The sequence below is a fragment of the Notamacropus eugenii genome, chromosome 6 (assembly GCF_028372415.1).
Source record: "Notamacropus eugenii isolate mMacEug1 chromosome 6, mMacEug1.pri_v2, whole genome shotgun sequence".
Taxonomy (NCBI): domain Eukaryota; kingdom Metazoa; phylum Chordata; class Mammalia; order Diprotodontia; family Macropodidae; genus Notamacropus; species Notamacropus eugenii.
The window spans coordinates 149,058,318-149,085,884 of NC_092877.1; the positions used below are offsets into that span (position 1 = coordinate 149,058,318).

Consider the following 27,567-nt stretch of genomic DNA (forward strand, 5'->3'; position numbering starts at 1 on the left):
TTTGAAGATCACAGAAAATAACATAAACTAACACCCTATTAATGTTAAGACATAAAGGTGAAGTAATTTGCTCAACGTCTCACACGTAACAAGGGCGAGAGTTCCCCACTGCCTCTTTTAAGGGGCGTGTGTGTGTGTGTGTGTGTGTGTGTGTGTGTGTGTGTGTGTGTGTGTGTGTGTGTGTGTGATACAAATCGCGCAGAACAGAGCGCCTCGTGCCATGGCTCACTGGGCTAGGGCGTCTTCCATTCACTTCTACTCCAAGTTTCGGAGGAGAGTGCCTCCCTCTGCGCTCGGCTCCTCCTCCTTCACCTTAGGAGCCGTCCGTCCCCGCCGCGCCGGAGAAGGCGCTCAGATACCTGCAGTCCCGGGAGGCCAGGTGGCGGTGGCTGGAGACGCATCGAAGCGTCAGACGGAACCGCGGGGCCGGCCGGGCTGAGGAGGAGGACGCGCCGGCAGCCCGGGGTGGGCCGGGGCGTGCGCACACCTCCAAGCCGGCCCGGCAGGTTGCGGCCCCTCCTCTCCCGCTCTGGCCCGGAGCGGGGGGCGGAGGCGAGGGCAGGGCCTCTGGAGTGGGCGCGGCCCCGCAGCTGGCCTGACGCACCTCCCGAAAGTTCCTCTGGGGTGCCTCCAGCAGCCAACTTTCTTGTGGGAGTCCGAGCAGCTCCCGAGTGACCCCCGGGAGTTGTGGCCCCTCCTCGTCGGTGCCCCCCAAGGAACCGGGGTCCGCGGCTGGCAGAGCGGGTCATCGCGGGGCTGCGGGAAGCCTCTGGCTTTCGCCCCTTCCCGGTGATTCCTTCCCTCCGGTGGCGGGGCGGGTAGCTCGCGGGCCGGCAGCTCCCGGGCCCGGCTCGCCCTTGCTTTCCTCCTGGCCAAAACTTTGTGAAGCCGCTGAACGCTCAGCGCTCACTTCTAACCCAGTGTGCGGGACGTGTCAGGCAGGAAGGGATCCTGCTGCTCCTGGTATCTGCGGAGGAGGAGGGGCAGCAGCCCCTCCCCCTGTTCCCCTTCCCAGGTATGTGGCGCCTTTACTACCCTTTGGCGACGCTGGGGGAGGGGGGGCAAGGAAGGTGAAAGTGTCTGTGTGGCGCCCTATAGCTGGCATCGCGGCGATCTGCCTGTCCTCCCCAAAAGAGCTGCATCGAGGGCAAGAATTGGCTCCTCCTTACCAGGAAGGGGCTGGCGTGCAGCGGGGCCTGGAACCCCAGGAGGCGGCTGGAACCCCAGGAGGTGGCTGTTACTGGGTTACAGCCCAGGGGACGTGGGGCAGTGTTGTTTTGAAGGAGGTGAATGCCTCCTTTTCTCCCTACCCGCTTCCTTGGTCTATAGTGCTGGTAAGGAGTAGCCCGAGCGCCGAGGGACAAGGGTTTAGGTGGTCTCCTTCCCACTGCAATCTCACAGGCTCCCCCTCAGCCATCCTGGGCCATCTCCCCCTTTCCAAACAAACAAATAAAGGAGGTGTCTCTTAGGGTTGAAGCCACTTCCTGGGTGTAATAGGGACATGCAAGTTGAGTTGACAGAGTGCTGTTGCCAAACTTCTTGAAGGCCCTTGTAAAACTGGATGCAAGTCCACCCAAACCCCTTCTTGGCCAGGGTGGCCCCAGTTCCCTTTCTGCTGAGGATATGGAGACATGGAAACTGCTGCTGAGTTGGCTGGAAAGCTTGTGGTTTGCCGATGTGGGTGATGGTGGCAGTGGTAGAATTTGTTTTTCCTTTGACCCCTGGAATCATGTCAACACACATGATGAATAAACCCAGCCCTTTTCCTTACTCCTAGGCTGTCTCTCCCACGGAGAGGCAGCTGGTATACCTTGAGAATAGGAAAAAGTTCCCAGGGGAGTTAAGCATCCTTAAGCAAAGGAGGAGAAAGGACCATGGGGTGGGGGGACATGCCCCTTATAATTGTACTGTTTTCCGGTAGATTGGATAGGCTCTTTGGCCTCACCCTTGAAAGGGCCATGCTACCCAGATCATCTCATTAGGAAGTCAGCTGCTCTCTGTTAATAGCCACAGGAACTCTGATGAAATTATGTAGGTCATTGAAAATAATTCCTGCTTAATCGCCTTTATCCTTTTGATTAAAGAGAGAAAAGATTTCCTCCTATAATGCTCCATGCCTGCTTTGCCAGGGTAACCTGCATGTCCTTATTCATTGGACACTGGTGTTCTGAACATGATCTCTAGCTCCTGAAAAAGAGTGTACCTAGAATAATTCCGAACCTGGCAACATCCTCACTGTGCGTATGCAGAGAGTAGTGGACAAATATGGCTATTACTGTTATTATTATTTTCACCTATCATACTTTTTCAGTTAAAGTTCATTACTGAAAGATCTTACCTTTTTTTATCGCAGTTAATCCTTTTTATCCCTTTCCTTAGGGACAGGTCTTAAGGGAATGAAAAGCTAGGCTAGGCTTCACTAAAAATAATGGTGAGTGACAGATGGAGAATGAACCTAGGATCATAGATTGAAAGCTGGAAGAAACCTTAGAGGTAATTTAGTGCAACCCTCTCATTTTACAGATGAGGAAACTAAGTGCTTCATAAATGCTTGTCGGTTGATTTGGCCAAAGTCACACTTGCAACTGGCAGAAGTGAGATTAGAACCCAGATTTTCTGTCTCCAAACTCAACATTCTTTCCATTGCACAACACTACCTCTAAAGGTCCTTTGAACCTTTATGAAAGGGGCCACCAGACTACTGCCACTCCAGTTCTTCAAATGGCTAAATGCTTCCCCTTGGTTTGTAAGACTGTTTGGCCATATATAAATTAAAGTAATATGACCTTCAATTGCCAGTGAACTTTTGTCTTAGAATCAGCAACCGCTCAGTTTACAGATGAGGAAACTGAGGGCAGGGGAACTGGGAACTGCTCAGTTACATAGAACTAGAATTTGAATCCAGGGTCTCTGCCTCTGAATCCCTTGTTTATGCTATTGTGCTGGACTAGAAAGATAGTGTTCTGTGAATTCCAAAGTAAGGATTCACATCAGAGTTCTCTTCTTGGGGTGTAGGAGTTTTGTCTAGCTCCATATCTCTGAATCACTCTCTCTTTAGGAGAGAGCTTGCCTGTCACTGCCTCTGTTACCCACTCACATATTGGCCCAAGATATTGCATTATTGGCAAAAGGGATGATTTCTCAGAGACTTACTCTCCACATCGTATCCTGACTTATGACTTGGATACCTGATGAGTTACTAACAACTACTCCTTCAAATAGAGTGGTCCCTTATTTCATGGAGTAGTGATGCTCCAACAAAGTTGGCCACACAATGAGCACTATATCTTATTAATTCCATACAGTTGCTGTTGTAGGGCTGGTAGGTGGCACAGACTCTTACTAGTTGTGTCACCTTGGTCTTAACCCATAACCCTCTTTACCCTGTTTGCCTCAGTTTCCTCATCTGTAAAATGAGCTGGAGAAGGAAATGGCAAATGACTCTAGCATCTTTGCCAAGAAAACCCCAAATGGGATCATCCCTGAAAAATGACTGAACAGCAACAACCCTTTGAAAACTTTTAGCCACAAAGGGGTTAAGATGGTAGATATTCCCAAGGTTTGGCCCATGATCTGCTTTGTGGTCAGAACTTTGCAGCCCTTAGATTCCCAGAGCCACAGAATGTTAAATCTGGAAGGGAACGGAGACATGGGAAGCAGCAGAATATAGTGCAATTCGAATGTGTGCTTTGCCACTTATTAGCCATGTGACCTCCAGCAGACCCCTAGCCTCTCTCAATCTCAGCTTCCTCATCTGTAAAATGGGCATAATAATACTGTACAGGGCTGTTGTGAGGCCCATACACAAATAAATAGCATTGAACACTTCTTTTCAGTGTAATCTAATCTTTTGTTGTTGTTATGAGTAACTGAGTCCCAGAGAAGTTAAAGAATTTGCCTTTTGGCCACTTGACACTTTGCCAAGACAAGTGCTAATTCCCCATTGCTGGACCCAGTGTACACATGAATTTCTTCCATGTTTGTTGTTGTTTTGTCTGAGACCCTGAAGTCCTCGTATTCCTTCCTTTGAAGTTTTTACAACTTTACTTTCATCTTTTTGGTCTGAATATTTCTAATGTCTAGTTAGATTCACATCATGTATCCCAGCTTGAAATTTCCTTAAGTTTGAAACTTTGGGTTCTGTAAAATGAACCCATCCCTTGCGTGATCAATTCTTTAAGTTCAAAAGGGGGTAAGGGTTTATTGTTACTTTGTTTTCCTGGTGGTAACTCAGTAGTTGTGCCTAGGTTTAAACTGATGAAAGATATGCTAAGATACATGCTAAAGCAAAGATCCTCCTTATTTCTATGTCTGGGTCCTGCAAGGTCTCAAGATGGATACTTTTATTGAACATTTATGTAAAAATTATTTTTCATGTTTACATATCCTTTATTTCTTAATACAGTCATCCTTTCCCACTCCCGGAGAACCCTTCCTTATATTTAAGAGGAAAAAAAGGAAAGAAAAGCTGTCCAACAAATTAGCCAATATACCAACCAAGTTCTGTAGAAGCACAGTATTCCACATCCATTGCCCCCTGCCTCTGCCAAGGAGAGATGGAGCTGCATTCTCATCTCCTATTCTGGGCCAGACTTGGTGTCTGCAATTGCGCAGACGTCAGCCATTTATTTATCCCTCCGCCTATCCATTCATCCCATAATTTGTTCAGCTAGTTACTCATCCATCCGTTTATTTACTTTTTTGCTTATTGCCCACTTATATGTCTGTGAACATTGCTTTCCTAATAATGATGGATTCTTGAAACTCATCTCCTGGGGGAAGGTAGAAGTTGGGCTTGAAGCTTGGTGTAGTCATCTAAGCATGTTGACTTTGCTCTAGACGCATGCCCTCCATCTGCTTGGTACCCCTACCTGCCTCCCTTTCCAGCCTTCTAGGTGACTGGTATCTATCTGCCTGTATCTGAGGCAGACTGTCCCTCAACCCCTGGTAAGAGCCTGGCATGATAGGGCCTCTTTCCTCTTCAGAACTGCCGTGTTCTGCAGATCTTCTTACCCAAGGACTGGAAGCTGTTTTGTGGGCTAAGATATGGATGCATCCTGCCCCTTGGGAAGTCTAGTTTTAATCTTGTCTTCCTGGTGACTCTGATGCTGGCGTGTTCTTCTGGATGCTCTCTCACTCCCAATTTCCTTGCCCTTCTCTTTGGTGTCTCAAGTTAAGTGCCTTCTCTAATGAGTTAAAACAGGCTGAATCAACAACAAACTATCCTTTAGCTTTGTTGGCAAAGCACTATATATGTATATATATACATATACACACATGTATATGTATATGCACATACACATATGTATATATACACACATATACATATATGTATATATTATATGTCACCTCATTTGATCCTTTCACTGAGTTGCATAGGTAGGTTCTATTAGTACACTCATTTTACAGATAAGGAAAGTGGCTGGGAGAGGTTAAATGTCTTAGCCAGGCAGAATTTAAGCTTGGGTTTTACTGATTCCGTGTTCATGCTCTCCACTGCTTTTAGCGTCATTGCCTCATTGTCTTTTTCTGTTGAAGCCTCCAATTCCCCAAAAAGCAGCTGCAGTGGAACACAAGGGTTCTTCAGTCTCTGTAATCAAATCACTTAATTTTTAGTTATGTATATGTGATTATATATGAATTTTAAAATCATATCCATGTAAATATACAATGAAACATGAAGTGTACAGTGAGAAACTTAAGTAGAAAAGACAAACTAGTCAGTGATGCTAAACACAGTAAATAGAGTGAACTTGGAATTGGCAGAGAGAGAGACAGAGAGAGAGAGAGAGACAGAGACAGAGAGGAGAAGGGAGAGAGGGGCTGTCAGGGGGAGCTGGGGATAGAGGGGGCAACCTGGAGCTGTGATTTCAAGGGTGTAGGGAGCTCTGGGGTGAGGAAACTCCTTCTGCCAAATAAATCAACCTCTTCTCTGCATTGTGTAGCCACAGTCTTAGGAAGATGCCTTGCCTGCTAAAAAGTTCAGTGACTTGCCTAGGGCCCCATAGAGAGTATTCCTCTTTAACTCAGGTCTTTATACCTCAGATTTTTCCTCCTGAATTCATGGAGTAGAGGGATGATTTCATTCAAAGGAAATTGTAACGTGTGGCTGGACAGGAGAGATCGTTGTGACAAGAAATGCCGCCGTGTTTTGGGGGATCAAATTTCACGTGAGTTTCATTTCATGTTTTTCCCAAGAGAAGGCAGTAATTGGTAACAGCTGCAGAAACATTCTGCAGTTGTTGGATGAGCTACTAATTAGCTTTCATGGAGCACGGTTTAAGGTTTTTTTTTAGAACTTTATTCTAGGGCATATCATCAAGGTATTCAGAGACCACACAAGGTCTAGAAGAGTGTGTGTGTGTGTGTATATTCTAGCTGTTTCCTTTATAGTCATTAGAATTTACCTTTACTAGAATATTACAGGTCAATGGAATGTTTGCACATAAAGGTGTTCTAGGCACTCTCTCACATTTCCATCCATACGGAAGGAGGAAATAAATATTTCTAGCTAAAATTCCTATCCTAGGCTAATTTGAATAGAAACATTTCACACGTTGCTGGGAGTAAGACGTTATTAGCCTTCCTGGATATTTGCATTGAAACCAAGCTCCACTATTAACCATTGTAGGGAGGACATCATGTTCTGTCTTTCAATACCTGTGTCCTCTCCTGCATGTACTAGAGTAAGGTGAGAGTTTGCTGCCAGTGATTCCAGTCTGGTTTTCTTTTTAATGTGTCTGAATACAGAGGAAACTATTAATGCATGCATGTCCGTGTATATATATTGGTCCTAATCAACACTAAAAATGACTTACTAGTCATTATTTTTCTTTTTAATTAATTAATTTGTAGTTTTCGACATTTACTTGCATAGGTGTTTGAGTTCCAAATTCTTCCCCCTCCTTCCTCTCTCCCCTCTCCAAGATGGCATACAATCTGATATAGGCCGTGCATGTACAAACATATTAAACATATGACATTAGTCATGTGATGAAAGAAGAATCAGAACAAACCACGAGAAAGAAAAGTAACAGAACAAAAAAGGCCAAAATAATATGCTTCATTCTGCATTCAGACTCTGTAGTTCTTTCTCTGATATGGACAATATTTTCCATCATTAGTCTTTTGGAATTATCTTAGATCATTGCATTGCTGCGAAGAGTTAAGTCTATCAAAGTTGGGCATTGCAAAATGTTGCTGATACTGTTGTACAAAGTGCTCCTGGTTCTGCTCATTTCATGCAGCACCAGTTCACGTACGTCTTTTCAGGTTTTTCTGAAATCCCTCTGCTCACCATTTCTTATGGAACAATAGTATTCCATTACATTCATATACAACAACTTGTTCAGCCATTCCCAAATTGATGGGCATATATCCCCTCAATTTCCAATACTTTGCCACCACAAAAAGAACTGCTCTAAATATTTTTGTACTTTTGGATCCCTTTCCCTTTTTTGTGATCTCTTTGGGATATACAGATCTAGTAGTAGTATTGCTGGATCAAAGGATATGCACACTTTTATAGCCCTTTGGGCATAGTTCCAGATTGCTCTGCAGAATGATTGGATCAGTTCACAACCCTACCAACAATACATTAGTGTTCTAATTTTCCCATATTTTCTCCAACATTTATCATTTTCCTGTTTTGTCGTGTGAGCCAGTCTGGTAAGTATGACATGGTGCCTCAGAATTGTTTTAATATGCATTTCTCCCTAATCAATAGTGACTGAGAGCGTTTTTTTATTTGACTGTAGAAGTAATTTCTTCATTTGAAAACTGCCTGTTCATATCCCTTGACCATTTACCAATTGGGGAATGACTTGTATTCTTATAAATTTGACTCACTTCCCTGTATATTTTAGAAATGAGACTTTTATCAGAGACACTGGCTGTAAAAATTGTTTCCCAACTTTCTGCTTCCCTTCTAATCTTGGTTGCATTGGTTTTGTTTGTATAAAAACTTTTTAATTTAATGTAATCAGAATTATCCATCTTTCATTTCATAATGTTCTCTATCTCTTGTTTGGTCATAAATTTTTCCATTCTCCATAGATCTGACAGGTAAACCATTGCTTGCTCTCCTATATTGTTTATAGTATCACCCTTTATGTCTAAATTGTGTACTCTCATCATTATTTTTCTTAAGAGTTGTGCAAAAATAGTGTTCAGTTGTTTCAGTTGTGTCCGAATCTTTCTGACCCCATTTGGGGTTTCCTTGGCAGAGACACAGGAGTAGTTTGCCATTTCCTTTAGCTCATTTTACAGACAAGGAAACTGAATTGAAAAGGGTTGAACTCAGGCAGATGAATTTTCCTGACTCCAGACCTGACATTATCCTCTGTGCCACCCAGCTGCTCTGCAAATATAGTGATAAGAATATTAATGTGGTGAGGTGAATGGAGTGCTGGATTTGGAGTCCTAGCACCTGGGTTTAAGTGTTGGCCCTGCCACTTAGTACCTCGGTGACCCTGGTCAAGTCATTTTGGCTTTGTGCTTATCAGTTTTTCACCTATGAAAAGAGGGACCTGTTAATTGCTAAACCTCTGATCCAAGGAATAGCTTTACTGGGAGTCAGGAATCTTTCCTTCTACTTCTGGTTCCTAGGTTGGACATTTATTTCACATTACAAACAGTTTAACCTAGGGTACTCTGATTTTCTCCATCCGTAATGAAATTCTCACCTGTGGCTCCAAGAAACTGTAGCATGCGCAATGCCCACACTCCAGTAAAACTATTTTGGCAGCCAGGCTATACTAGGTTGAGGATAACTAAGGGACCTGAAACCCATCAAATTAGGGGTGTGTCTACTCCAAACTTGTAAAGACTTCTCCAGGACTGGACAAATGAGAACAATTAGAGTTTGGTTAGACATCAAATATGCCAAGGTCATCCACTTCACCCTGGGCCATCACAAGTCATCTTGACTTTTGTCCTGCCATTGGGCTTTGATGACTCTGGAGGAGAGAGTGAGGCTGACGACTTTGTGTAACTCTGCTTCACTTACATCCAATTCATGTACAAGCTAAGGCATCGCCCATGATGTCGTTGAACCTCTTTGAAAACAAAGGACAAATGACAACAATCTGTAATGTAGGGATATTACCTGATTGTAATTATTCATAGTAAAGCAGGAACACTGGTTAGGAGTTTCAGAAAGCTAACTTAGGTGCCATAAGAAGATCTTCAATGGATTAGAGCAGGCTCCTTTGGGACCTCATAGCCTCAATGTTATCAGATGCTTTCAGGATGAGACTGACAGACCATCTATTGAGAATGTTGTATTTGGGACTTTCTCTTCAGGGAAGGATTGGACTAGATGATTTGTGAGAGCCCTTCCAACTTCCAGATTCTGAAATTTCGTGCTTGATGACCTTAGAGATCATCTAGATCCTTATCTTCATTTTTTTTAATAGAAAAGGAAATTGAAGTTCAGAGTCAAATTAAGTCAACAAACCTTTATTAAATATCTACTGTGTACCAGGCATGGTACTATGAGCTGAGGATACAAAGAAAAGGAGTTTACAATATAATGGAGGAGCCACCAGGCTAAGAATTGTGTATAAAGGAGATATACACAGGATAAAGGAGAGAGAAAAAGAAGGGCAGACTCTAGATTGAGAGTGACTGGGAAGAGCTTCTAGCAGAAGGTTAGATTTTAGCTGAGACTTGAAGGAGATCAGGAACACCAGAGAGAACAAGTACCTTGCTTAAGATCACACAGGTAGAGTAAATAGAGGAACTGGTTCTGATTCCTAATGAAATGCATTTGCCACTTCCTACAGGCTGAGGAGTGGGGCAAGTGGGGTCGGAGGGTGACACTGATGATGCCATTTTTGTTAATTTTCTTTTTAGGTATTATTCTGTAACAACTCATTCTTTAATACTTTGGGAAAGAAAAACAATCAACTTCCAGTAGAAAACATTCACTAAATAAGTTCCATTTGTGCATTTAAAAGTCAGAATCCTTGGGGCAGCTAGATGGCACAATGAATAAGGGAACCAGCCCTGGAGTCAGCAGGACTTGAGTTCAAATGTGGGCTCAGACACTTGATACTTTTTAGCTGTGTGACTCTGGGCAAGTCACTTAACCTGAATTGTCTTGAAAAAACCCCAAAACAAACAAAAAAACAATCAGAATCCTTTCCCAGTCCCGTCCCTCTCCACCCCGTTACCGCTGCCCCCCACCCCTTCTCCCTCCCCTGGCCCTTTAAAGTTTCCCTTAGTAACAAAAGGAAGCTTGCACCAAACCCAGCTAACTAGGTGACTGCATCTGGAAATCCACACACATTAACTTTAGAGAAGCCACACAAGGACGCAGCAGATGAACAGAAGCAGGGGAAAGCCAGGGAAGGGGACCTACGCCTACCTAAACTGTCATTAAAAACAAACAGTACATATGTAACATTACACCCATATTTATATAGATTTAGAACTGGAAAGGACATTAGAAACCAATTGGTACAACCAGCTCCTTTAAAGATGAGGAAATTGAAGACCAGTTAAAGTGATCTTTTGGGCTACTTAGTAAATGAGGAGGATTTGAACCCAGGTCATCTGACTCTAAATTCATCAAGTTTTCAATCATGAAAGCTTTTCTAGAATTTTTAAAAAGTGTTTATCCTAGGAATTTTTTAAAATGGAAGAGATAAGATTGTATATTCTTGTATGTTCTCATTCATACTTACATATTTTGGGGAGAGAGGAGCAACGTGTCTCCGAGGTTTTATCATTGAGACCATAAACATCTTGAAGACAATGGAACACATCAGAAACAATAAATATTTATTAAATACCTACTCTGTGCCAGTTACTATACCTCATGACCACTAGGGATACAAAGAAAGGCACGAGATAGTCCCTACCCTGGAGAAATTCATAATCTAAAGAGGGAAGACAACACATTAAAAAGCTGCAAAGAGGGAGAGAAGTTTATCAAACATGGGAACATGATGAAGTCCTGTGGCCAGAGTGGGAAATGATCTGAAGAGGTAAGAGTTTGAGATTGGATTTCATCTTGCAGAATGATCAATTTCTAAAGATCACAAAGTCCAGGAAAGTAGCCAGGTGAGAAATGATGAGAACTTCATGGGTGTCTTCCTTAAATGGTGGAATATCTGGGAAGAACATTTTTTGTCTTATTGAGATTTGCATTATCTCCTGGTTGGCCTCCATGCATTGTAAGCACCTAGTAACAGTCTGATGAATGGAACGTGGTACCATGGGAAGAGCCCTGGCATTGGATTCAGAGAACTTGGGTTCTAATTTTGATTGTACCATTTACTATTTGGATGGCCTCTTTTAACCTTGTCTAGGTCTTAGTATCCTCATCTGGAAAGTGAGGAGGTTGGACAAGAAAGCTTTTGGTTACTTTTTCTAGATACTGTGATCAAACTGACAGTATTTTGTGTCAATGTCTCCTTTTAGACAAATCAACTATTTTAACTTTTATGTACTAAACCTTCATACCCCAGTAGTGTTATATTTAAAGACAGATACAGCACATTGTTTTCCCCTACACATTTTATATCACTTGAACAATTTACTTGCAGAAAATTTGCAAGTTGACCTTGAATTGCTTTCATAAGGACTGGTTAACTATTATTTACTTAATAATTGTATGTTTACATTTGTAATGTTTGTTTCTAATCATTTGGATGGCAGCTTAGTTAAGCATAGGTAACCTCATTAACTTCCTTCCTTCCTTCCTTCCTTCCTTCTTTCCTTCCTTTCTCCTTCCCTCCTCCTTCCCTCCTTTCCTTCCTTCTTTTTTTCCTTTCTTCCTTCCTCCCTTCCTTCTTCCCTCCCTCCCTCCCTTTCTTCCTCCCTCCCTCCCTTCCTCTCTTCCTCCCTTCCTTTCTTCTCTCCTCCCTCCCTACATACCTTCCTTCCTTCTTTCCTCCCCCCCTCCCTCCCTTCTTTCTTCTTTCTTCTGTCTCCCTATTTTGATCAGGTTGGAAGTGCAGTAGCCATCTATGGTCTAATGCATTGATGACTGGCATAGAAATTTTAACCTGCTCCATTTCTAACCCAGGCCAGTTTGCTCCTCTATCCCTCCTTGGGCAGCCTGCTTGACCCCCATTCCTCTTTTAGGAGTTCACCATATAGGTGTTGTACTTAGTGAGGACACCAGATTGGCTTAGCCCACTGTATCCCAGAATTCCCAAGCTCCAGTGATCCCTCTGCCTTAGTGTCCCTAGAAACAGGGATTAATTGTCTACAGCAGCATGCCCAGCTACCACATGTGTCTTCTTAGGAGCCTGTACTCTTATTTGAAAAGCTGATATGAATTGTAATAGTAAGAGCCAATGGCAAACTGCCCTAATTATGAGGACTGAGCCAGACTGTCCTGATGACAACCGTCTTCATTTTCTAGCTTCCACTCAATCACAGCCTTTGTCATTCTGACTCTGGCTTGCTGGTTAAAGACTTCCTGAGTTGGTTTGTCATTAAGGAGTGGTCATTCCTTCCAAATAAATCATGAGTGAATAGGCCTGGCTGAGTTTCCACCTCTTGCTTGACTCATTCATTTGTTCTCTCAGCTTCAGGAATACAGGTGTGCCAGGAGGAAACTGAAGACATCTCTAACCTGTATGCTGAGACTTTCCAATTCTTCTGAGGTCTGATCCTGTTTCTTCAGCCAATCTGTGGACAGTTCTATTTGGTTATCCTGCCACTGCATCAGATCTTGTATATTTAAAACTCATTGGGGCATATTACTTTTCAAAACTTGTGGTTTTCCTTCCCAATAACTCAAGCTTCAGGCTGAAAAAAATGGCTTTCTGTTCCTTTCTCTCCCTTGCCCCCAGTATTCACTAATCACTGACTCTTGTTGATTCTTCCTTTGTAATAGTGTTTAGGGTCGTGGACTTAAGTCTAAAAGGGACCTTAGAGGTCATCCAGTCCAACCCCTTTGCTTTACAAATGGGCTCCCAAGGGTGAAGAGCCTTGCGCATTTATTACCTGTGAAGATTGTAAGGTGAGCTGAAAGGTAAGACTCCAGTCCAGGTCTGTGATGGGTAAGCTGTCAGAACTGAGATTCGAATCCAGATCCTCTTGACTCCAAGGTGACTCCTCTGACTTTCTATTATACCATGCTGGTAGTCTTTGACATGACTGAAGGCTCATTGAAAGAGAGAGTTATGTCTTTACCTCTTTGTATTGATAGCAGAGCACCTCTTCAGGAGTGTTCTGTAGGAAGTAAGTAAGCATTTGTCAGTACTTCCTGTTACTGTCTCATCACTGGGGTGTAACCCCTTATTATCTCCTGCCTGGACTATTGCAATGCACACTTAACTGGGTTTGGAGCTGAACTTTGCCACCTCCCTCTACTCTTGCCTCTTACCCCCATTCTTTAGTATTAAATCCAGATTAATTTTCCCAAAGAGTAATGACTCATATTTAAACAACCTTTCAAAGTTTATGGACATAGCCCTTTCCTCCCAGGAATTCTGTAGGGTAGGTGGTACAAGAATCACTGCCATTGGGTATTCCCAAAGCACAGAGCTGACCAGCAGCGTCATTGCTCAGTAGAGCTGAGTGGCTTCGAGTGACCTCTAGGGTGTCACTTCAGCCTGTCCTTTCTCAAGCTTTTTTCATTTTGTTTTCCACCATTCTTTGTATATATTCTTGTTCCAGTCAAACTGACCGGCTGGTTCCCTAGGTACAGTATTTCATCATCTTCATCTTCATGACTTCCTGACCATTGCCCAGTGCAAAGCTTAGGTGCTATCTCCTGCCTTTCTGGTCTCTCCCCTTCAACCACCTAATTTATGTTTACTCCATTCATATTCTACATTTACTGTCGCATGTGCTGGTTCCCTTTCTCTCTTCCCCAGTAGAATATCACCTCCTTAAAAGTAGGAATTGTTTAGTTTTTGCTTTTGTGCTCAATAAATGCTTACTGAATTATCCCTGTTTTACAGATGAGAAAACAGGCTTTATGTGCCCATGGTTACAGAGCCAGTAAGGTGGGAGTTGAATCCAGTCCTCCTAACTCCAAGTCCTACATTGTTTTCACTACTGCAAGTCTCCTGTCTTGGTGCTGTCTTGACTCATGGTTCAAAACTGTTCACTGTCTCCATCCTTTTAGCTCTCAGTTGCCAGCCTGGAGGCCAGGGAATTGCAGGGTGTCCTAGAATCCCTGGATGCACTAAGCACCATCATTTTGATCTTTTTCTTAAGCTCCAGCAAAATATAAGGCACAAATAATTGGCTTTTATGTTGACAGTGTTATGTTATCCATGCCTTGTTTGTGTTTAACAGGAAACATTTTTTTCCCTGGCCCTTCATAATGACATGACCTTTTCTGTCACAGAGTTTGTCCTCTGCATTGTTTACTCTCCAATTTCATGAGGTGTCAAATTCACTTTCTACTGGATAGTATATGTAGGGATTCATCCGAGGGCTACTGAATTCATAAAAACTTTTTGTCCTCATGTGTTTTCACAGTCACTGAATTCAAATAGTGCCACTACTGTCATGTTGGGGTACATGATTTTTACAAGGGAGCCTTTGTATTAGGAAAGGTTGGGACCCATGAATCTATAGGATAAAACCACACTTCTTTTTCTGACATTTGGGTTGCTCTTAGACTATTTCCCACCAGACCTTTATAGGAGCTCTCTCCATCAGCACCATACGAAGAAATCATGCTCGTTCTCTTCATTTTCCTTTGCTATCTCTCCTCCCACTTCATTAGAAACGGGCATTGTCATGGATGATGATGAGATCCAGAGAGGATGGAGCTAGTTCACCGAGGCAAATTCAAGACGTTCCTTGTGCAGTCTGGTATTTTTTTAGCCCATGGACTGACTTTTTCTTTCAGAGAATGGGAAGGAAACAGGCATTTATGAAACATATACTATGTATCAGGCTTTATGCTAAACCCTTTACAAATATTATTTCATTAGATCCTCACAACAACCCTGGGAGGTAGGTGCTATTATTACCCCCAATTTATAGTTGAGGAAACTGAGGCAGTCAGAGGTCAATTACTTGCTTAAGGTCATACAGCTAGTTAAGTGTAAGGCTGGATTTGAATGCTGGTTTTCTTGAGGCTCAAATTCTTGGCTCAAATGTAAGCTCCTTGAAGGTAGGCACTTTATATGCTAATTAGATCTAGCGAAGGGTCTTGAATGTGAAAGGACTTCTGTAGACCTTTAGCTTAATTGAATTATTCATGTCTTCATGAGTGTGCTGTTTGTGTTTCCTTATTTGGAAATTCTCTTTCTATCCTTTGACCATTTACCTGTAGTGAACTTGAAGTCCCCACTGTGTCTTTCCAACAGCTCCTGATGTAATCTAGGTGTCAAGTTTTTATCAGTTATATTTGCCATAAATATTCCCCTCATTTTGTATTTTCATTGTAATTATATTTTTTGTTGTGCAGATTTTTTAAAAAATGTGGTCAAGCGCAACTGTTTTGTCCCCAATATTTTTTCTGTTTGTTTGGGATTATGACAGTGTCCTTTCGATTCCATCTGCCATGGAAGCACTCACTCACTAGGCAGGTTGCATCATGTCCCATCAGGACACTTAGCTTCTGCTGAAGTCTACACCTGCTCAACCCTCTTCATAGCCAAACTGTTGCCAAACTAATTTACTGAATAGATCTGGCTTCTCAAAGTTCTTGACTAGCTTCCAAATTAGGTACATATTATTCCTGTTTGTGAACTTTCTAGCGTGGAAATATTCTCACCTGACTCCTATTGACTCCCCTTTCTACTTAAGCTACTCGAGCCTAGTCAATTCTTGCCAGCTGTCTATTTTTGCTATCACAATCAGTGGGTGTTTATTAATTCCTAGGGCTCAAGGTAAAACCCTCCTGAATGGTAGGAGAACTGTAGGTTTGTCAGTCATTGACTGTGTTAGGGATTTCAGTCTTTTATACACCCTAAAGAGATGGAGGAAGGACTCAGAAGGTGGTGCCAAGGAGGGCAGCTGCTGCTTATGTTGAAACACAGAGACATTGGTCCCTGTACCTTTCCATGTTTTCTGCATTCAATACCTCAGGCAGGTAGTAGTAGCACAGCTGATATACAATGCTTCCCCAGCTGAGCACAGGACACAAACAAAAATAGACAAGGAAAAAACTGATCTTGGCACACCAGCCTCCCTCCACCACTCTGCCCTAGTCCTGCCAAAAAGAGTTCTCATGTGCCTTTCTGGTCCTCTCTCCTTGTCAACCCAGTTAGAGCTGTAGCTATATCTGAAGGGCCAGTTAGGAATACCAGCTCAGAGATTCTGACTTTTCCTGCTCCGTACCCTGTTTGATTTGTTATTGAGTTGTTTCAGTCATGTCCTACTCTTTGCCACCCCACTGGGGTTTTTTTTGGCAGAGATACAGGAGTGATTTTTTCCATTTCCTTCTCCAGCTCATTTTACAGATGAACAAACTGAGGCAAACAGGGTTAAGTGACTTGCCCAGGGTCACACAGCTATTAAGTGTCTGAGACCAGATTTGAGCTCATGAAGGTATGTCTTCTTGGCTCCCGGTCCACCACTCTATCCAGCGCACACCTGAAATAGATCTTGTTGCTTGGGCTTTGTACAAGATATGGTTATTAGTTGTTCAGTCATGGCCAATGGCTCTTGACCTGTTGGACCATATCACAACAATACTGTCCATGGAGCAGTTTGCCATTTCCTTCTTCAGTGAGCAAACAGAGGTTAAGTGACTTGTCCTGGGTCACAAATCTGAGGCCAGATTTGAACTCAGGTCTTCCTGACTCCATGCCCAGTGCTCTATCCACTGCTCCACCTAGCTGCCTGTCTGTAGGCAGACTTAGTATGTGAGAGAAGGTGATACGCTCTTTGGCTTTGCCTCCTTCCCTGCTTGTTGTAAATGACAGGTACAAGCCATTTTTCCCTCTTTTGAAATATTTCCTCTTGGAGAATTATTCTTGTGCAATATTCTTAAATATTCATCACTTTGACTTTAAGAGAAATGTCAGCACTTAGACTTCAATCTGTCACTGACAGTTTTAGAGAAATTGGATGGTCATTTTTTTTTATTTCCCAGGAACTGACTTTTACCACTTAAAAAAAAAATTAATACATTGAGATTTTAAGCCGCTTGAAGGCAGGTGCTATGCCATTTAAAAAAAAATCGTTAAATATAACAAGATCTTAGTATCCCATTTTTAATGGAGAGGAAACGAAAGGTAATAGAGGGCTGGAGGGTTCGTATTGTATATGCCCAGCATTATGTTTTCTCTGTGAGGAAGAGGAAGAAGAGGAAAGGAGAGAGATGGTAGTCTTTGCCTACAGTGGGCTTATTTTCAAGTAAGTGACAGAAAAATACATGAAACAGTTAGAAAATAGGATGATATGAAATTGTGCCATGCGGAAAACAACTGAAAGGGCTTTTATAGAAAATTAATTTGTTCTAACTTCACCAGGGGAAGCTACACAGGTTCGGGGATTGAAATTGGAAAATGGCTAAGGTAAAGGCAAGGAGGAGGAAGGGCATTTAAGGTTGGAGGGTGGAGGAGAGAAGACCGTAAGCAAAGGTATCCTGAGCCTGATTGTGCATGTCTGTGTGTATGTGTGTATGTGTGTATTGGGGTCCAAAGTGATGGCAGAGTGAATGGTTTGTGTCAAGGAGTTCCTAGGAGGAAAAAAAGGTTAGCTCTGCAGGGTGCCAAACTGTGAATGATTCTGAACATTAACCTCAGTATGACCATAGTCCAGTAAGGGGCACATCTATGACAGTTTGGGGCTTTCGTTCTTTAGATAGCAGGGCAGCAAAGTGGAAGGAGGATCAACCTTGTAGGCAGGAAGACTCGGGTTAAAATTCTGTTTCTATCTGACACAGTTATGTATGCAAATGGAACACAGAACATGTCTGTAGGTGAAGGTGGGTAAGTCACTTAGCTCCCTCCAAAGCTCAACTCAAATGTCACTTTCTCCCAGAAACTTTTCTCTATCCCCCCTCAGTTGCTCTCCATCCACAGACCCTCCCTTACTTTTTATATACTTGATATATATTTTGTATATAAAACTGCACGTATAGTGGCACTTTAAATCCATTCTCATTTTACAGGTGGTTCTTTTTTGTTGAGACAAACAAAATTTCATATATGCGCAGGTTTATATACAATGCAGCATCACACTATGTGACTTTCCTGGGTCCTCTGGAGGCTGACAAATGTCTGATTTAATCCACTTTTCTCTTCACCACAATACATATGATTTAGACTTTTCACAGCTCTTTTCCAGTCAGTAGTGACTTGCAGTTACTTTCCTGGGGGGGGGGTTGGGCAAGGCCAAACCATGGCTCTGAAAGAAATCTCCCTCCTTAGAAGGCTCTTGTCCATGTTTCTATTTCATCTTTTGGAGTTTTAATTTATAGTTTCATGTTTTTAGTCCTAGGGAAGAGGTGGGATGCCTACTTGTCAGAGACCATGCAAACTGGGACAGTTTGGGTTTGGGGATTCTAGGGTATTAGGAGAATGCACGAAGTGATCTCTGATTTAAGGGACATACCAGGCCAGAAGATTTTCAAGTTCATGTGCTGTCTGGTGCTGTCTAGCATTTCTAAGTCATTAAGCAGTATTTCCCTTGGAAGTTTTTCCTAAAGTCTGGTTGAAGACCTGATGCTAGAAGCATTCTGCTCTTTGTAGGATCAATCAGTCAGTCAGTCAGGCAGTGAACACTTATTAAGCTCCTATTATGTGCCAGGTACTAGGCATACAAAGAAAGGTGAGAAGCTGTCCCTGGAGTTTATAGTCTAATGGGGGAGACATCATGCAAACAACCACGTACAAAGGAGATATATCCAGCATAAGTTAGAACTAATCAGCAGAAGGAAGGCACTAGAATTAAGGGGGCTGTGGTGGTGGTGGTAGTTCCATTCTCTCAAAGAGAATGGAAAGGACATCACTTTGTCAGGAGCAGTGTACCGTGAGTCTGACAGTGACTCATCAGACCAATAGGAGCTTGGCAGGCTCCACCATAGGTCAGGCACGAGTCCACATAAGGGAGATTGGGAAAGGGAGACCTTGGACCTCATCTGTTGTCTGATGATAATGCTGATGATTTATATCATGCTTTCTGGTTTGTACAGCACTTCACAGATATGAAGCGAAATTTAAACGAAAATTTGATCTGACAACCCTGAGAAATAGGTTATGATTATCCCCATTTCACAGATGAGAAATCTGAGGCTCTCAAGGGTTAAGGGACTTGCCTAGGATCATACAGTCAGTAAGAATGTGAAGAAGAATCTATACTTGTGACCTTTGGACCGCTCTGCCCAGTTGCCTAGTATTCAAAAGGAGCGAATAAACTGAGACTCGTGGTTTAATTCTTAAGCTGTTAATTAATCAGAACTAGAGAGAGATCTTGGGAAAACAGCAATTCAATTTAAAAAACATTGATTAAGCGTCTGCTACTATGTGTGTGGCATGAGGCTGGGCACTGGAGATAGACGAAAAAGAAATTCCCATTTTGAAGGAGCTTGATTTCTGCTGAGGGGATTTGACATTTATGCAGAGAAGGCAGCAGAAGATAATTTGAGTAGGGTGGTATAGTGTGTAGCCTTGGATTTGAAGTCAGAAGATCTGGGTTCAGATCTTGACCCTACCATTTCCTGTGTGCCCTGAGGTAAGTATCTTCTCTTTTTTCTGGGCCTGTTTCCTTATCTGTAACATTAGGAGATTGAGCTAGATTATTTCTAAAGTCCCTTCTGATTTTTAATCCTATAAAATCTCTAATGTGTAGATAAAGCTTTTGAGCTTTTCTAGCTATTTAGGAACCCCTGACCAAAAGAGAAGGGAAAATAGCTTCATAAAAATCTATTCTCCTCCTGAAACGATTAAAAGATATAAATTCTTTTCTTATCTTTATAATTCAAAGCTTGATTTTCCTAGACAAGCTGCTCTGAAAGATAGATTTTTAATCTTATCTCCCACCAACATATTAAGTGACTATATGAAGTTACATTGGAATACTACTGGGCAAGGTAACTTCTCATCATATCTTCCCCTGAGCAAATGCTCAGTTGTTTCAATCGTGTCTGATTCTTTGTGACCTCATCTGGGGTTTTCTTGGTGGAGATACTAACACGCTTTGCCATTCCCTCTCCAACTCATTTTACAGATAAGGCAGACAGGGTTAAGTGACTTGTCCAGGGCCACACAACTTGTAAGTATCTGAGGCTGGATTTGAACTCAGAATGAGGACTCTTCCCGACTCCAGGCTGGGCACAGTATTTTTAAGGCTCATTTTGAAAGTGTATATTAATGTGGCTATGAAGTTTTTGAATCCCATGGAACTTGGCACAGCCAATCAGGGACTGTAGTTATACTTTGTACACACATCATTCATTGTGATGTAGGGTATGGAAACTCTCTCCAGCAATGTGGTTAGCAACTTATCTGTACATTATAGTGTGAAAGAGTTACCTGGGCCCTTGAGAGGGTAAGAAGCATCCCAGTGATCACACAACTGTATGTGTCAGAAGGGGAATTGGAACTCAGATCTTCCTGACTTTTGGATGATTATTTACTGACCACACTGCCTTATCTGGATTAGTAATAATAATGACAATACCCCATATTTCTGCAGCACAAGGCTTACAATGAACTATCCAAAGAACATCCCTACTAAGGAAAATTATACAAGCACAGTATGGTGTATTGGACAAAAGTTCTGAACTTGGAATCAGCAGACACCTGGAAATCCAGACTGTGGTGAGGGTGTGTGCGCGCGCGCGTGTGTGTGTGTATGTGTGTGTGTGTGACTATGATTGTGGCACTGTCTCCCTGAGAATCAGTTTCTTCATCTATCAATGGGGATAACATTACCCATAATACATACAGATGGTTGTGGGCAGGGGTGGGTTACAGTCAGTTTGTACAAACTCTGAAGAGGTTATTAAATGTTTACTAGCATACCGCAGTTATGAATGTTAAGGTGTTATATAAATGTCAGCTGTTTCCATTGTATCATTGTGCAAGACAAGAAACAGACTCAAGTTAAAAGACTTGCCCAGGGTTGCTAGAGTTTGTTGCTATGGACTTGTAATTACATGAGGCTGTGATAGGGGTGTGCTGGAGTAAGCTAGTACTGGCTTGGGAGAACTGGTTGTTAAGTTCTTATTGGGAGTATTTCTACCTTGGAAATGGGTGAATTCTATAAATTGTGGCTTGGTTTATTGTTTGGTTGATTGTCTAGGGTTAAAAGTGATGGAGAAAATGTTAATAGTACAGATTATACTTACAAGTGAGTGTGTACATTGGGGGGAGAGGAATCTGATTGTTAAGCATTTACAGCACACACCCTTGGTTGTAGATCAACTCCTTCCACTGATGCAGGGCAGCAGCTCCTACAAGTTACAATCTTAGACAGCTTCAAGTAACTTTCTCATGGTATCCCAGCCAGTGTGTCAGACATAGACCTTAAAGATCTCAAACCTGAGGCGACCACTCTCTCCCCTGTACTATATTGCCACTCTGGTAGTATCCTTCCAAAGTTTTATTTTTCAAAGTTTTTCCCACTCCCAACTCCAATCAACTTTACATTTTCTTGAAAAAGGAGAAACATTTTACATTTTCTTTCCTTTATCCTTGTCCCAGAAAGATTTTAGAGTCTGTATTTAAATAAATGTACACACATGGCCAGACGTAATACTTCTGAAGCCAACATTGTGGTCTGTCAGGGAAGTAATGCTCAATAGACCTCTCTTTCCTTGGGAGAACCCTAGGCTATAACATATTTTGAGTTGGGGGATAGGGAAGCATTTGAGGTTAAGTGACTTGCCCAGGATCACGTATCAGTGTCTGGGGTGGATTTGAATTCAGATCCTCCTGACTCCAGGGTCAGTGTTCATGTAGCTGCCCCTGGGCTATAATTTTTAGAAGCTTTTAGAAACAAACTTTACCTGGCCCATAGTCACAAAGCTATGTCCTGTTTCATGACAGGATTCAAACCCAGGTCTTCCTGACTCTAGGTTAAATGATCTCTATACTTGACTGCTTTTCTTTAAGAATTCCTTAAAAGTATCCCTGTACAAAGTTTATCCAATTTCTACTTCACTCTGTGTTTTAAATGCAGTCACAGTGCCTGGCATATAGTAGGTGCTTAATAAATGCTTGTTTATTGATTGGTTGTCACTCATGGCACTGGTACAAGCTAATTTATTGAATTCCCACGTATTTTAGTTCCTTTATGTTTTCTGAGGTTATGTTGAAAGATTTAGAGTCAGGAACAGAAAAGGAAAGTCAACATGAAGACTATCTACAAGATGTACAAAATCTGTACGACCGAGAGTCTGAAACAGTCTGCCGTTATCTGTTTCCTCAGCCAAAGATTGGTTTTGCATCTGTCAGTCTATCTGTCTATCTCTTCATTTATTTATGGGCCTGGATTTCTTCATCTCACTGCATATTCACTGGCCACGGGTGGACCCACTTTCACTGATGATTGACACAGAAGTTTTAGCCTCCTCTCTTTCTAATTTGGGTTGGTTTCTTCATCCTTAAGCAGCCTGATGGCTTTCTGCTCCCAGGGACTCACCACACTGGTGTCAGACTTAGTACAGACACACCTGTTGACTTAGGCCTCAGAACTTCTGAGCTGGGTGATTCTTCGGCTTCAATTACCCAGTAATAACAGCGATTATAGGTGTGTGCCATTATGCTTATTTTTAACTCACCTCCATTTTAATGTTGTTTTTATTTGTATTGTGATAGATAGCCTTGTATCCCCAGCATCTAGCATAGTCTCTAGTTAAATGCTTACTAAATGATTTTTGGATTGGGTTGAATTATATATTTATTCTGCATTAATTATTATGTTTTCCCATGTTTACTTCTTAGAACCTTCATGTAGAGCAACTTTTTTAAAAAAAAAAGAAAAGTTGACTACATTTTCTCTTAGCAGTTTTAGTGTTGTCCACACCCAGGCTTAGAGTAAAATTGTTGTTGCCCTAAAGGTGTAGTTTAAAAACATACACACAGCAGGTATCTTGAGTACAAAAGCAGCTGTCTTCCCAGCTGGGAAATAGATTCACTGGAAAAAGACCACAATTAGCTGCTTGTATGGGCGTTTGAGGTGCCTCATAGCTTCTATTCCTGAAGCATCCTCTTACAGAGATCTCCAATTGTCCTGTGTCAGGGTCTGGTTACAAAGAAAAATACCACATTGAGAAAGGTGGTTCCCATAACGAGCTGCCCCCTTCTACACAGAGCTGCTGAAGTTTCCTCACCTAAAAAATGGGTATAATATTGTTTACAATACCCAGTTGCTAGTGTTTTTGTGAGGGCAGTACTTTGTAGGTCTTAAGGTGATATATATATATATATATATATATATATATATATATATATATATATATATATATATATATATATATATATGAATTGTTGTTTATTGGTGTAGAATAATGACATCTGATATGCATGGATCTCCAAATATTGCCACGTAATTCAAGTATTTGCTTTTATTTCCTAGAAGCAGCAGGGCTAAGTGGCACCCGCCCTTCTTGCCAGTATGTATAACATTGCTATTGCCATGATGGCATTTTAGGGTTTAGAAAGACTGGAGAGTATCTAGCCTAAATCTATTGTACAGGCACAGAAATCAAGATTCAGAGAGATCATGACTTTCCCAGGTCACATAACTAAGCTAATGTGAAAGCTAGATGGAATCCATGTGTGCACTGAGGGAAGATGAGGGGCTTGGTCCAGTTAAAAGAGTACTAAATTTAGAATTAAAAGACCTAGGTTCAAATCCCAGCTTTGCCACTTACTATTTGACCTTTGATAGGTAATGTTACTTCCCTGGGCCTCAGTTTCCTTATATTAAAATTAGGGGGTTGGACTCAACCCCTACAGTGACCCCTTTTCAGCTCTACGTCCTTGATCCTAAGAGAACAACCTGTAGCCCTGCTGTGCTGAAAACTGGGACACAGTCACCTTGGTTTTGTTTCTACAGATCCTTTCTATATTTGCAAATAATTGTCTTTAAAATTAGAAATACTCTAGCTGGTCCTGATCACCTCCACTAGGTACATTCTGATGAGTAGGCACATGCATATGCTATATGCCAATGTATTCATACATAACCATTGACACATTACAGAATGGCTGCATTTCTGTAATTACAATGTTTCTTCTGCCTGACATTCAACATCTTTTATGACACTTGGTGTTTTTAAAAAGTTTCTTGAATTTTTTTTACATCACCTTTTTTTCCCTATGTTATCTCCCTTATGCCCCAAGGCATTCCTTGTAAGAAAGACTTTAAAAGATAAGAAAAAAATTAAGTCATCAGAACTAACCAAATACATCAACCAAACACAAATATACATTTGATGGCATTTACAGTGTTCTGCATTCATATTTCCCCACCTCTGCAAAGAAGAGAGGGTTGGTAAGTTTTCTCATCTCTGCTCTCAGTTAAGTTTTACCTGACAGAATTTTATTGCAGCTCCTATTTTGCTGACATATTAAAATTTCTGGGATATTTCATTGACTTCTGGGGACAGTAGCACACTAATGGAAATCAGTGTGCTTCTGGAAATTATAGGCCATAGATATGGTGGAAACAGGATACATAAAACAAACTCCTCTACCTATAGTATTTTATAGTGTTAAATATATTTATACCAGCTTATGCCTCTATATATTGGTAACATTTATTCAATTTACTTTGATTGGAATGGCAGAACTAAGATGTACATAATTTTAGATCGTAACCATGTTTCTGAAAAGTTACGTGATAATTGAATAATTGCGCTTGCGGATCTCTGTACATAGAATAAACCTGTGTGAATCATTTTGTGATGTGAATAATTTATCTGTTTGGTCAATTTGATTTTCATTTAATTGGGTCACTTGAAAATGGAATTCACCTTTACCTTAAGGGAAATACCTGATAAATTTATCAATGAGACAGAGATTTCATGAATTAGTGTGTAATATGAATTAATAAATCATTAACAAATTTGTGGATTCATTTGACTAGAATTGAGAATAAATTAGACATAGAATTGCACAGTTTTAGAGCCCTCAGGGACTTTACTTTTACAAGTTTTATGGATGCTCTTTTGTAACAGTTTTTTCATGATATTGTCCTTATTCTCCCCCACCCCCACCCCCCAGTGAGTTCTTACTTGTTACAGAGAAAAAAGTTAAGCAAAACTAAGGGACACAGAGATTTTCTGTGACAGCATGTGTCACATGTGACAGCATGTGTGTAAGGTGATATAGATCTATTTTTTTTTTTTAAAGATTCAGGTTCCCAGAATCATGGCTCATAAACAGCTCCACTGAGCTTGCGCCATGCTAGGTAATGTAAACATCTGAGTTTAACCTATAAACACCCCACAGCGCTTGCTCTGTGCTGACACATCATGATATAACCAGAGTTAACGTCAGCTTCTGTGTTTATTGTTGGCACGTTGTCTTCTTTGTCTGTTTCTCTATAAATCAAGTGGGTGCTGGCCAGGAGGTGCAGATGATTCCTCACCTTGTTCTCTGACCGGCTGCCCTCCAGAATAAAGTGATAGGCAGATGCTGGAGGGGCAGATGTCCCCACCTTTGTCTTGCTGGCCACTGTGAGAATAATGCTCTGATGCTCCAGTGTCCTGAATCCCATGAACTGAGCTTCTGTGTGACACCATTTTGCATCTGTAGTCCACTCCCTCCCCTGAGGAGCTTTAGAAATCATCAGAACATAAGGAAATTGAGGCCAGAGACTTTGAGTGCCTCCTTCAAGGCCATTCACCAAGCATTTATGAAGTGCTTCTGTGTGCCAGATGTTATACCAGGTAGTTGCTGGCAGCACCACACTGGCTAGAATTCTGCTCTTCCTCTCATTTCCATTTTTTCTTTTGTCACTTGTAGGCCCATCCCTAATGTGAGTAAGTGACAATTATGCATTCTAAACTAAATGCTTATGGCTTTACTTTTTCTTTTTTCTTTGAAAATATCTTTTTCTCAGTTTAATGAACATCAATAATGATTCTAAAAAAAATCTTTCGATTTTTGTGGTTAGCTGTTGTTAATTGCTAATTTTGGTAAATGTTCATTTTTCAATTCCCACTCTCTCCCCTCTCCCACCCATTAAAAAGGAAAGAAAAATAAAGTCCTTTTAAAAAATATACATAGTCCAAACCCCCAAATTCTCATATTGGTCATGTCCAAAAGTGTATTTCTCTGTCTTTGCCTTGAGTCTCTCACTGTTCTGCCAGGAGGTGGGAAACATCTTTTGTAACGAGCCTTCCGGATTTGTGGCTGATTATTGTGATTAAAAAACCAAAACATTTTCATATCCAAAATAGAACAGAAAATGATATTAAGTGAGACTAAGACTCTCTAATATATATCTTTTGCTTAAAAAAAACATTCTAAATTCAGCATCTTACTATATTCTGAATTTCCTTCTGTCCCCTTTTGAACATTTAAAAAATGCTTCCATGGCCCTTTCTTGTTTCTTTTCGTCTTTTTATTTTTGACTGTACTTTCTCTGCCTCCTCTTTGCTTCGTTGATTCCACCTCCCACTACTCACCCCTCCCTAAAGAAAAGAAAAACTTGATGCTTTTAACTAATAGGCACAGTTGTACTCACTGTGGACATGTGAGTTGGTCCAACCTTTCTGGAAAGGTTTGGAACTCTGTCCCAAAGGTTATCAAACTGTGCTTACCCTTCCCTGTTCTGTTATGCCTGTTGCCAAAGTGATCAGAGGAAGAGAAATCATATATATATATGTAAAAATAAAGCCATTTTGATGGTATATGGATGTAGTGGAACATTACTGTGCTGTAAGAAATGAACAAGGGTACGGGGGTGCAGTGGATAGAGTGCTGGGCCTGGAGTCAGGAAGGCTCCTCTTTCTGAGTTCAAATCTGGCCTCAGAACTTACTAGCTGTCTGACCCTGGGAAAATCACTTAACCCTGTTTGCCTCATCTGTCAAATGAGCTGGAGAAGAACATGCCAAAGCACTCTAGTGTCTTGGCCAAGAAAACCTGAAATAGGGTCACAAAAAGTCAAACATGACTGAAACAACTGAACCACAACAAAAATCACTTCAGAGAAACCTGACTTGGATGCAGTGATGAGGAGTGAAGCCAGTAGAACCAGGGGAACAATTTATACAACAGTAACACTGAAAACAAACAACTTTGAGAGCTGTAAGGACTCTGGTCAACACAGTGACCATCTGTGACTCAATAGGACTGATGAAGAAGCATGCTGTCTACTTGCTGAAAGAGAAGTGATGGATGCAGGGTGCGCAGAGAGATGTATTTTTTGGACATGGCCCATGTGGGAATTTATTAAAAGTTGTTTGTTTTTTCTTAGAGGGAGGAGGGTTTGGAAAGAAAATCAGTTTGTGTTAATTAAAAAAAGAGTAAGATTTAGTGAAACACCAACCAAATAAGCAATCAAGTAAAAGAAGCCTACACTTTGGCCATGTCCAAAAATGTTTTTGCTATTCTGTATCTTGGGTCTAATGCCTTTCTTGTTAGGAGGAAGCTAGCTTGCTTTATTGTTGGAGTCACAGTTTGTCTTTCAGGGCTTGTGTTTTCTAAACCAGAGGTATCAAATACAGGCCAAAT

General features: G+C 41.5%; 1 protein-coding gene across 9 annotated transcripts in view; it reads left to right on the plus strand.

The window, feature by feature from the left end:
* The first annotated feature begins 576 nt into the window (after positions 1–576).
* Positions 577–27,567, plus strand: part of FHIP1A (FHF complex subunit HOOK interacting protein 1A) — a 368,975-nt gene continuing 341,984 nt past the window's right edge. For 5 of the 9 annotated variants that reach the window (XM_072621243.1, XM_072621244.1, XM_072621246.1 and 2 more), the window contains exon 1: positions 578–1,015. The gene's annotated coding sequence lies outside the window, so the exon portion shown is untranslated. Of the gene's footprint in view, positions 1,016–11,944; positions 20,697–27,567 lie in introns of those variants that run through there. The other 4 variants (XM_072621249.1, XM_072621248.1, XM_072621251.1 and 1 more) reach the window with 2 other exon arrangements.